The 12,078-nt window shown below is 46.6% G+C and overlaps 1 protein-coding gene across 1 annotated transcript in view; it reads left to right on the top strand.

The window, feature by feature from the left end:
* The first annotated feature begins 9,624 nt into the window (after positions 1-9,624).
* KIAA1614 (KIAA1614 ortholog) overlaps positions 9,625-12,078 on the top strand; it is a 49,314-nt gene continuing 46,860 nt past the window's right edge. The window contains exon 1 of the mRNA XM_047705178.1: positions 9,625-9,653. The gene's annotated coding sequence lies outside the window, so the exon portion shown is untranslated. The remainder of the gene's footprint in view (positions 9,654-12,078) is intronic.

A 12,078-nucleotide genomic window follows, 5' to 3' on the forward strand; every position in this document is an offset into this window, starting at 1 on the left:
TGTATCAATGAAGACTATTTAGGAGGGGAATAGGGTGTAAAATGTATCTGTCTTTTCAAACCCTCTCCCTCTACTCATGTTTCCTTCACCTCCCTACCACATTGTGTTGGTCAAATGATACTATTCTATGAAACCCTGAGCTATAGTTGTCAAAAGTAACTATGGAATGTGATTAGTCCTCTGTGGGTGCTTCTTTCCCTCTTTTTTTCTCCCTTGCTTTCTTTCTTACTCTCTCCACTCTGGTAAATGGAAAAGGTGACGTCAAAGATTGATGCTTGCTTGGACTCATGTTGTATCTGTGACTATGCTATTAGCTGTCTCCTTTTTCCTTCTTATATGGGTAGAATTCTTACGATGTGTGGAGTTCCCTTCTTGATAAGTAGGTTAAATGCACAACGTGGTACTGTTTTATAGTTTCTAGATGGTTGTATAAAGCAAAAAGTTAATGTGGTTATGTGTTTTTAAAAGAAAATAAGTGATTGGTTACAAACTCTGTCCCTTTTTCATTATTACAAGCTCTGTTTTCCAACAGTTTGCTGACTCCTTTGTCATTGGCGAATGGCTTGTGTGATTGCATGTTTTTCTGTCTGGGTTTCTTGGGATTCCTGAACATGATTCTTCTTAAGACTAACGTGTGTAAGAGTTTAGGACAAACATATTTCAAGGATGAAACATTTTTTTAACTTTTTCACTAAACTGAAAAATAATCTTAAATGGCCTTTTGTCTTTAGGAGTCTTAGGCATCTAATGGAATGATATAACAGCTCATTTTTTTCCTACTCATACAGAAATGCAATTATTAGATGAAATGATAGATTTAATTGTATTTTGGAGAGTTGGACTCTGTTATCACTGACATATCCATGTAAAGAGGAGACAGTAGCTATAGGACACTAAGATTGGATGGCTTTTCTAAGTGTCACTGATGCCTACAGAAGGTTAATGAACCACTGAGGGCAAGTATCAGGTAATTGAAAGCCAGATGTGAAAACGGCCTCTTTAGCTGCATACAGCATTCTCATTTCCTACAGCAGGAATCAAAGGGAAAAAGGAGAGAATGAAGACCAAGCCAGGACTTAATAGAGTAGCAGAATTTCAAAGACAGACGACCAAGACAGATCTGTTATGCAAGGTCAGGGTCCTTATCGGGAAAATTGGACACATCAAATACAACACCTAATTGGATCCCCTTCCAAAAGATTTTAATTCCACAAGCTCCTGGGAAAAGTCCTAGTCTATAGACCTATTTCCCCGTAATCCTCACTAACTCCCCAACCCTACTCCATGATAGGAGACATTAAAGAGACTTCTCTTGTGCAAGACAATACATGCACCACTCAGGATCCTTATAACTCAGCTGGGACCACACTGGCCCAGCTAAGGGAAGATAGAGACTATACACTAAAGGGACCATAAGATAGTACACAGGTACTGATAGGAGTTGGAGGAGATCCTGAGGATGCCTGAAGAAAGGAGCCAGAATATAAGATTGAATAGAGAAGAGTTTTTGACTTGGAAGTACTCCAAGTTACAGAATTTAATTCCCTAGTAAAGATTCCAGGAGTTAGTGCAAACTTGCTACTAGCATGGCTACCAGAAACATGGAAAAAGTGATGGCCCACTTGAGTTAAAAAATGGCCCAGTTGAGTGGAGTTAAAATCCAGAACTGCCTTGGCAGACAGTGAAGGATGGAGCTAAAAGTCTCAGGGAAGCAGTTATGCTGGATATACTACGGCTGGAAGGGCAAGAGGAAACACCATGGACAAAGGTCCTGAGGTTCAGAGGTGCACTAGCATCACAAAAAATTCAGAGGTGACTCTTCTATAAAGATGCCTCTACCGAACAATGTTGGCTGATAGCAGCAACAGGGATGATAGGACTCTGAAACAACAGAGCCAGGTGGCAACCTAAAACCATCCAAAGCCAGGAAGTCAGGATTACTCTCCTGATGGCAAGGTCAGAGTGGCAGCCAAGAGGGCCAGAACCACAGAGAGGTATGAGATACTTCCTATAACAGTGTCTCTAGAGGCAAAATAGATGGGCGGTCACCCAGCTTGTACTACTTAGCTTATACTAGCAGAAGTCAATGATGGGCAACTTCAAAGCTGAGGGCAGTTGCCCCAGTAAAATGTCATAATCCCTTGCCCGATTTCTGAACCTGAGCAAGCCAGTTTTCAGACCCAGAATTGCTGTCAAAAGAGATGGCTGGGTCCATAGGAGGGAAAAAACACTGCAATAACATGGCAAGTATACACAATAATGATTAGGTAACTACCCATTAGGAAAAAGGGAATACCCAGACATTTGAGAATGGTTGGACATAGGTCATGAGTTGTCATTAATGGCCCAAGACCTGAATCATCATGGCCCCCATGTTAGAGTGGGCCCTGTGGGGGCCAGATAATAAATGTAGTCCTGACCAATGTCCAGTTTACAGAGATCCTCAGCATCCATGGGCTCACTCAAATAGAAATGACCTATTTGGTGGTTGGCCCAACCCCCACTTGCATCCTTGGTCTGCAGAATAAGAGCTATCATATTGGAAAAGGCCAAGTGGAAGTCTCTCAACTTCCGTCACGTATAAATAAATGTAAAGTCATATTGTGGGGAGAAGAGAATAGAGATTTATTGCCATATTCTATTTACCTCCTCCTCTCAGTCCTTATTAGTTTGACCAGTCTGGTCCCTGAAGAAACCACATGGAGTAGGAAGGGTCACTAAACTAGTACAATCTCAAGTACAATAACCCCAGTTGCCAGCACAGTGCCAGATATGGCATCTTCATTAGACCAGATCAATACCACTTCAAGAATATAGTATACAGCCATTGACTGGGGGAAGGCATTCTTTTTTCTTTCAGTCAAAACAAAAGATCAGAAACAACAGATTTCCATGGAAATAATAGACATTAATAGTTTTGCTCCAATGCCATATTAAGTTCAAACACACCTGTGCCAGCTGGACAGCCACAGAACAACACATTCATCTATTTCATCAGTGACATATTGAGTCAGATGACCAAGAGATGACTGGCTTGCTGGAGACCTTTATAAGACACGTGTGTTCCAGAGGGCTGGAGCTAAACCCTGCAACAATTCAGGAACCTGCACAACTCTAACATTTGCAGAAGGCCAGGGGTCAGGTCCAGCAACCAGGACATCTGCAAAACAAAGACAAATTATTGCATCTTTTACCTCACTATGAAGAAGGAAACAGGTCTGGTGAGCCTCTTCAAGTTCTCGAGTCAGTATATTCGATACCTAGAGATATTGTTGACTCATGCACCTGGTGACGGAGAAGGCAGCCAACTTAAGTGAATCCCGGAGCAGAAAAGACATCTCTGCAGCCAGCACAGGCTACCAGGCAGGGAGTCCAGATCCATACGATCTGACAGGCCTCCTGGGATTAGAGGTATACTTGGGGAGGAAAGGCACCATGTGGAGTCTGTGGCAAGTTCCTGTGAGAGAATCACAAGGCAAACCCCAGGGCTCTGCAGCAAGGCCATGCCATCTGCAGTGAGGAATTGTATATTATTGGAAAACAGCCTGCTAGGAGGCCCTGGTAGAAAGAATCACCAAGTACTTTGTGACCAAAATCGCCCATTAAAAGTAGGGTCTACTAAGACCCAATGAGACTAGCCCAGCAATAACCCATCATAAAGTGGAAGTGGGACCTCCAACAGGAGGAGAGGGTACAAGCAGCCTGCGTGAACAGGTAACCCAGACCCCGGTCATCTACCATGATTACCCAGAGGTTCCTCTTCCTGGGCACACCTATGGCAGGATGAGGGATCCTGTAAGTCCAACTGGAAGAGGAGGGGGAAAACCTGAGTTGTTGCATGGATGGGCTGACTCCATATGTGAGAGCCAGCTGAAGTTGGATAGCCTCATATGGGGTGAAGGGCGGTGGGAAGGGGCCTTAAAAGATAGTAATAAGAGAAAATCCTCCCAAAATTCAGAGCTTTGAGTAGTGCCCTTGGTGTAGAAAAAAGAAGTGTCCCAAGGTTAGAATATATTGGCAAATGGCCTAGCTAGCTGATGAGGAAAAACAGGAAAATTAGGGATAAAGGGTCTGGGATGAAGGTGTGTGGATGGACTTATAGAAGAGGACTCAAAGGAGGAAAATCTTTGTATTATATGTTCAAATCCCCAGAGAGCATCCACCATTGATGAAGAACTAAATCAAGTAGACGGATGACTCAGCCCACTGGCCTCAGCCAACCTCTATCATCAGCCACTCCAGTGTTGGCACAAAGGAAACATGAACAAAATGTGGAAGCAGCGATGAAGGCTATTCATGGGCCAACGGCAAAGACTCTCACTTACCAAAGATAATTTGACTACTGCTGCCACGAAAGCTATCCTGCCTATAGCAGCGTCCAACAATGAGTCCCCAGTAGAGCACCATATTGATTGGTCTTCCTCAAGAGACAAACCAACCACTTGGTAGCAGTTTGACTACCTCGGGCTCTTTCCACTCTGGAAAATTCAGATATCTGTTCTTTGTTCTCAGAAGAATAGATACATATACAGGTCATGGGTCAGCACAGTCTCAACCAGCACCACCATATGAAGGTTTATGGAGTGTTTGATCCACTGGCATGGGATTCCATATCCTATCACCTCAGACCAGAGGACCAACTTTACAGCATAGAGGTTCCGTGAAAGAGCTCGTGAACATGGAGTTCACTCTATCAAAGCATAGAATTCATCTCTCAGCTGCCAGCCTGGAAGAGCACCGAAATGGTATAGTGAAGACACAGAGTGCTACATCAGAGGCAACACGCGGAGTATGGGTGTCATCCTCCAAGGTTCGGTACATGCATTGAAACAAAAACCTGTATATGGTGGTACTGTGCCCACAAAAAGGACACAAGGGTCTGAGTACCAAGGAGCAGAAGCAGGAGTAGCTCCACGTACCACTATGTTCATTATTCCATATTAATGGATTAATGCTTTCTGTCCCCCTAACTCAGCTCTGCAGGACTGGTAATCCCACTGAATTATGAGCTCAGGAATTGGGGGCTTCCTATGTCCAAGCACGAGCAGGCAGGAAGAGGAATCACCTTCCTGATAGTGTCATCGACCCTGATCACCAGGAAGAGGAAGGGCCACTATTACACACTGAGGGCAGGGAAGATTACGTTTGGCACCCGAGGGTAGAAAAAATGTTTGTGTTTCCGCAGACACTAGGTATCATTTATATCACACTTTTCCGGGTTATCAGAATCTGGTCGTGTTCCTTGTCTTCAAGTAATTTTTCAACTTTTTGTAAATTGTAGGTAATTCTATGAAAATTCTGTCTCTTCTGGGAGTGATTTTAATTGATGTATTCCGCACTGCATTAAAAAAATTTTGTCCCTATTTGCAATTCATCCCAATATCCCTTAGTGCCAAACATGCTTGTGCTCTTTTGACTTTCTTGAATTTTCTATGTATAGGCTTATCTCATCCCTCTTTGTATCTGTTTGAGGGTCCTGACTTTTTTTTTCTTTCTGAAAAGAAAATTGTCTTTTAATACAGGTGACTCAGCACCTTTTGTACTCTCTCGCCCAGTAGTGACGGTAAACGGAAAGCTTATAGGAACCTCCGCTTACAAAGGGGCTCAGGTCCCCTGGAGAGGAGGTCTGGGCCATATCAGACCAGCCTCTGAAGCCAGAGGAATGGTAAGCGATGATGAGAGAACCCAACGGCACCACCAGGGGGTGGCTCATCCTAACTCCCCTTTCAGAGTTTCTCCTCAGGAAGAAGCATTCGCCGTGATCCTGGAAGAGACGCTGTCTGAACATGTATGGAAAAGCAAACTGAATGGAACAAGGAGTGAACTGTGGGGGACCCAGAATTGCACCGCGCACACCTCTCTCCAAGGAAGGACTTGGGGCCCAGGTGTGGGACCCAGGTGTGAGGCCTGAGGGTCCGACAGTTCCTTCAGGGTCTGCCTCAGGGCCAGAAAGCTGCCTCACCCAAAACCTGCCCTTCCTGATTCAGTGACTAGACAGATCCCCACAGAGTGACTGTACTTTATTCTGGGGACACGAAGACCCAGCCATCTTGTCCCCACACACAACACTCAGAGGTACAATATTCACCCCAGAGTTTCATGCTGGGTTGGCCCTGGTTTGGTCAGGCCTGCCCTGCGATTCAACTTCTCCCTGCCTCAGCCGGCTTCTCCCCTTTACTTTCACAGCTCGTCCACCCCAAACTCCCCATCACTGCCTTCTTTTGGAAAGCCTGCCCTGAAGTGCTAGTGCCCTTGCTTCTAATCCTTCTTCCCTTATAGTCTGGAATGTCATTTGGTTTTATATTGGTTTTTTTTTAAACACCCGTGCAACCATGTCATTTTGACAGTGACTCTAAATCATCAGTGACTTATCAGACCAGATTATTGGTTCCCCTACGTATGCCAGGAGACCTGAGAAGTCAAAAACTGTGCTCTTGGGGTCACTGGGTGGCTCAGTCAGGTAAGCGTCTGCCTTTAGCTCAGGTCATGATCCCACGTCAGGCTCCCTTTTCAGCAGGGAGCCTGCTTCTCCCTCTGCCTCCTGCTCCCCCTTCTTGTGCACACTCTCTCTCTCTCTGACAAATAAATAAATAAAATCTTAAACAAATAAAACTGTACACTATTCCATAATTTTAGACCTTACCCACAATCAGTTCTGTACATTATAGGACACAAGGCCCTTTGGAATCTGAGCCATCTGCTAGTCCTCATCTCTGTCTGTCCTCAAAATGGAAGCACCAGGAAGGTTCCAGCATGAGGCTGATACTCCAGAGAATTCTCCCCTCTTGCTCTTCACCTGCACAGGCAGGGCCAGGAAGCATTACTTCCTCGCTCCTTCAAGAAGACTCAGACTAAGGCCACCAGTAACCCCCTCCACCTTTAGAGTTCTCCTCATCTCTTTTTTCTTCCTTTTTTAAATTGAAGTTTGGTCAACACACAACGTTGCGTTAGTTTCAAGTGTGTAACACAGTGATTCAGCAACTCTACACGTTATGCTAAGCTCCCTACCAGTGTAGCCGCCATCTGTCACCATACAATGTCATCACATTACCATTGGCTATATGCCTTATCTACACCTTTCATCCCTATGACTCATTGAGGCCATAACCGGAAGACTGTAGTTCCCACTCTCCTCCCCCATTTTGCCCATCTCCCTACCCCTTCTTCTCTGGCAACCATCCGTTTGTTCTCTGTATGTATGGGTCTGCTTCTACTTTTTTGTTTCTTCACTTTTTAATGTGTTTTATATTCCACACAGGAGAAAAGTCATGGTATTTTTTCTTTCTCTGACTTATTCCACTTAGTCTAATACCTTCTGGGTCCAACCGTGTTGTTGCAAATGGCAAGATCTCATCCTTTTTTAAATTGCTGAGTAATAGAGCACTCCTTATCTTTACTGAATCTGGTCACTTGTCATTTTACCCACCGCTGCTAATTCCCCACACTAGCCTGTTCTCAAGGGATAAAATGCTGTCTATTTTCCTATCTTGGGTGTCCAACCATAATGTCTGGTTTACATTAGGAAATATTAGTTGGACAAATTCATCAAAAGATCATTTTTTGTATATTCCTAACTGCCAAAAACAGAAAACAAGAAAATATCCACCAATAAGTGAATGGATGAACAAATTGGGTATACAGTCTTAGTCTGGTAAGGCTACCATAAAAAAATAGTACACACTATGTAGCTTAAACCACAGAAATTTATTCTTCCTTGTTCTGGAAGCTGGAAGTCCAGGATTAAAGTATCAGCAGATTAGGTGTCTGCAGAGGCCTTTCTCCTTGGCTTGCTGATGACTACCTTCTCACTCTCTCCTCACATGGCCCTTTCTCTGTGGATGTGTCAAAAGATAATTTTTAGGGGCACCTGGGTGGCTCAGTGGGTTAAGCCTCTGCCTTCGGCTCAGGTCATGATCTCAGGGTCCTGGGATCGAGCCCCTCATTGGGCTCTCTGCTCAGCAGGGAGCCTGCTCCCCCCCCACTCTCTCTGCCTGCCTCTCTGCCTACTTGTGATCTCTGTCTGTCAAATAAAATAAATAAAATCTTTAAAAAAAAAAGAATTTTTAAAAGAGGGCATGATCGTGCCTCTCATGTAGCTGTAATAGCTGTAAGAGGAACACATGTCAGAGATGTGATTTAAGTCATTAATGAAGGAGAGAACCAGTACCATGGTACCACCTAGGCAAAAGAGAATCCAAAACACAAATATACAGACATCTGGAAAGCTGAGAAACATTTACAAATAAATGCAAAATCAGCAATATCTTGCTGGTCAGTATCCATGGGAATATCCACTAAATACAACTGGCTTTTGGGTGGACAAAAGTCCTTTGCGTGACTATCCATTTTTCTACAACTTAGAGAATTATAAAATAGCTTAGACAATCTGGAAGGATGCAGTAGACAGTGCCCCCAATGATCTTCTTAGTCCAATGTCTTTCCCGTCTTCCCCTACAGTTTAATTAATGTCTAACTCTTCCACCCCAAATTATGCATTTAATTATGCAGTCATTTAACATAATTTAAAAAAAAACACACACACAGCATAATGCTTTGTTCTCAGATACGCTAGAGAACAATCCTTTCCGGCTTTAGTCAGTTAGCTAAAAGCCAGCAGTCTGGTTTGGGTCCTGGGGCAGATGGAATCCCCCGTCCCCTGTCCTCTCGTTTCCTCTAAATTTTCACAGATACGGCCCAATTCTTAGCAAGAGATATTATTAACAATATCAATTTTAGCCAGAGAAAGACTTTGTTGTCTTAGCTGCTCCGAAGAGTTAGAAAAAGCTAACCGCCTTTCTGGTGGTGTGTAGGGCTCTACCAACCGTGATTTTCACCATGGCTTTCCTGGGGGGGGGAGAGAAAAGTCACATGGGCCCAGCTCCCAAGGCAGGTACAGAAATGGAGCTGGATGCTGGGGGAGAAAGGCTGGGGGAAGGAGCCCAAGGGGAAGAAAGGAGAACAGGAGTCTAGTGAGGCTGTTCCGAGTGAACGGCATCTAGGAGGGAAGTTAACAGCCGTGAACCACACAGACTGCGTCTCTAGACGTAGCAGCTTGTGAAGAGGTGACTCAGGCGGCTCAAAGGGCAGGACTTTGCTCGTGTTCAGTCAGAACTTTCAAGTGCTTGAAAACCCTCAGACACCGGTGCTGGCAGAAGGCCTTCTAAGAAGCTGCATAGAGCCCACGTTGGCCGGACCCCTGAGCCCACCTGAATGGGCTCTGCTCCCTCCACTCAGGGAAGGGAGTGCTCCACGCCCTGTCTCGGCCCGCAGAGACCTCTCCCAGGATGCCCTGAAAAGCAACTGTGTGACAGGCATGTCACACCCTCGACACACACTCTCCCACACAACCCTGAGTCTCCCCCAGGGACTCCCTGGGGACGCCCTTACCTCCCCTGGGTCCCCTCCACCCCTTTGCTCTCCCCCATAGCGCTTTTAAACCTGTCGGGGGCCCACACTCTTGAGTCAGGAGCTCTTTACCTTTTCTTACCAGCTGATCTGTTTATTACTTTCAAGACACTAAGTTTGTTAAAGAAAAAAAAAATTGCCTAACAAACCAACCATTTCTATTGCATAATAATCCTTGTCCCCGTGACAACCGATGCTGCCATACTGAGTTGATACAATATCAGTCAAAAGCAAAGACACTTCTCATGGTAAATGTATAATTTCCATTCGGCTTCTTTAAATATTAGAAATAGCCTCTGCTTTTCTCCCCATTTGGTGTCTGGGGACCCCAGGTTGGGAACTTCTGAGGGCTAGTGTTGAGCGGGTGCCGATCAAGCTGCCCTAGCTCTCCCTTTTCACAGATGGGCAAACTGAGGCTGTTAATTTTAAGGTGAATTGGCATAATCAAATTGGCAAAGAATCAGAGTATAAACTGAGTTTGTTTTTTTTTTTAAGTCTCCCCTTTTTGGTCTCTGACTCCTAGCACTAAGTTTTCTTTCTTTTTTTTTTTTTAAGATTTTATTTATTTATTTGACAGACACAAGTAGGCAGAGGGGCAGGCAGAGAGAGAGGAGGAAGCAGGCTCCCTGCTGAGCAGAGAACCTGATGTGGGGCTTGATCCCAGAACTCTGGGATCATGACCTGAGCCGAAGGCAGAGGCTTTAACCCACTGAACCACCCAGGTGCCCCAGCATTAGGTTTTCTTAAAAACAAAAACAAAACAAAACAAAAACAATAAACAATAAAATAGAGCTGGGAGGGACTGCCACTTGCCCCCGAGGGAGACTTTTCTACTTGCAGATAGACCTCTCTGGGATCTTGGATTTTCTGTATAGCCGCTGCCTGCTCCTTCCCTGGGGTGGAGAGGTCTCGCCTACCCCGGGAAGAAGGAACTTGAGACATTATCTGGTTGGGTCGTCCCAAGTGGGTGTCCAGGATGTTGACTCTTATTTTGAGGGAAAGGGCTTCTGGGGTCAGTTACTTTTGAGAAAGGCAGGGTTAGACTAATGTAAGCTGGTTTAGTTCAGTCTAGTTTAGTTTTCACTGTGGGACTTCCTTCGAAATGATTCTGGGCCTAATGACCTGGCAGGAGAATGACATAGCATGTATTATCACCCAAACTTACAGGACCTGAATTCTCTTTTTCATAGGAGACCTATTAATACCTCATGGAACTCTGGGGTTCCAGGGAACATTAGTTTGGGACCTGTGAGCCCCATCCACCATTTCCAGAAGAAGAAACTGAACTCCATGGAGTGACCAGGCCAAGCTGCTCACAGGTTGCTAGAGTCCAATTCTGTGCTTTTCAAATCTGGGTCCATACCTCACCCACCATGTCCCTTAATTTAACCCCAGGAAAAAGTTAGCAGGAGATCACAGACATGGAGGGAATTCTGCTCAGAGAGAAGCTGCTTCTGAGGCTCATGGGTGTCCTCAGCAAAAGCGCCCAGGCTGGAGGGGGCAGGAGGGACCTGGGAGGCAGGGACCCCACAGGACCACAGGACGAGCAATTGCATGGCCAGGGGGTCTAGAAAGGGCTTCCCTCTGGAGGCCCCAGATAATCCTAGTTCTAAGGCAGCCCCCCGCAGCACAGAGGGAGACCCCAAAGGCAGCTGCCACTCGGGAAGCACAGGCTTCCCCAGGTCCCACAGGAAGCCTCTCCCCAGAGTGCCCCTGCAAGCCCGCATCTCCCGGCCAGGGTGGGAGAGACCCGGGCCAGGGACTCCCAGGGGCCTCCGGGGAGGGTGTCTCGGGGAGGAAGAGAGGAATCCGAGGCCAGGAGTGAGGGCTCCGAGGGGCTCCAGGCCGACTTGCCACTTGCCTGAGGCCGTGTTCCAGGAGCTGCAGGCACCAAGATAAACAGGCACTGGGCCCCTTCGAGAACAGGCTCGGGTACTCGCTCCAGACACTGGAGGCCACAATGAGCAATGACGAGCTGCAGCTTTCCGGGGGGCCGTGGTGCTGCCATGGCTCAGATGTCCCAAAGCAGCTTTTGAGATTCGGGGAGCCCTCTCCCACCCAACACCTGAGCCACTCTGCTTGGCCAGGTTAGACCTCCATTGGCCAAGCCAGGTCCTCTTCCCTCCCTGCCTACCCCCCCACCCAAGTGTGGGAGGGACGCACTGAGCAGCTGTCCTCATGCCTAGGTGACCACCCCCGTCGAGCCCTGGAGACGGGACTCTGATTCGAGAGGAAAGCATTCTTGGGGGGTGCTGATCTGAGAACAGCAGTCTGGTGGGGCCGGGGTGGGACTCTCCCTGATACACGACACAGCCAGGTGTGTGGTTTCCAAGCCTGGCTGGGGCTGGGGCGGGGTCGCTCCCCAGCCTTGTTAACTGTGGGCAAATTCCTAGGCCTCCTTGGGTCTTGGCATCCTCCTCTGCAAGATCAGATTTGGGAGTCTTGCTGGGGGGTGACTTATCGGCCCCGCAGTGCTGCCCCAGTGCACTTGCAGGCATCCGCCTTCCACAAGAGGAGGATGGAGGTGAAGGACAGTGTTTAACCCACATCCCTGTGGACGTGGGAGGGGCGATGTGGGGAGCGGCGCCCACAATCCAGGACCCGAGCCCATCAGCCCTGAGAACCTCCTTAGAAAGTCTCTTCAACAAGTACATGCATTTCCACCACCCTCAT

This window comes from Lutra lutra, chromosome 15 (assembly GCF_902655055.1).
Source record: "Lutra lutra chromosome 15, mLutLut1.2, whole genome shotgun sequence".
NCBI lineage: Eukaryota > Metazoa > Chordata > Mammalia > Carnivora > Mustelidae > Lutra > Lutra lutra.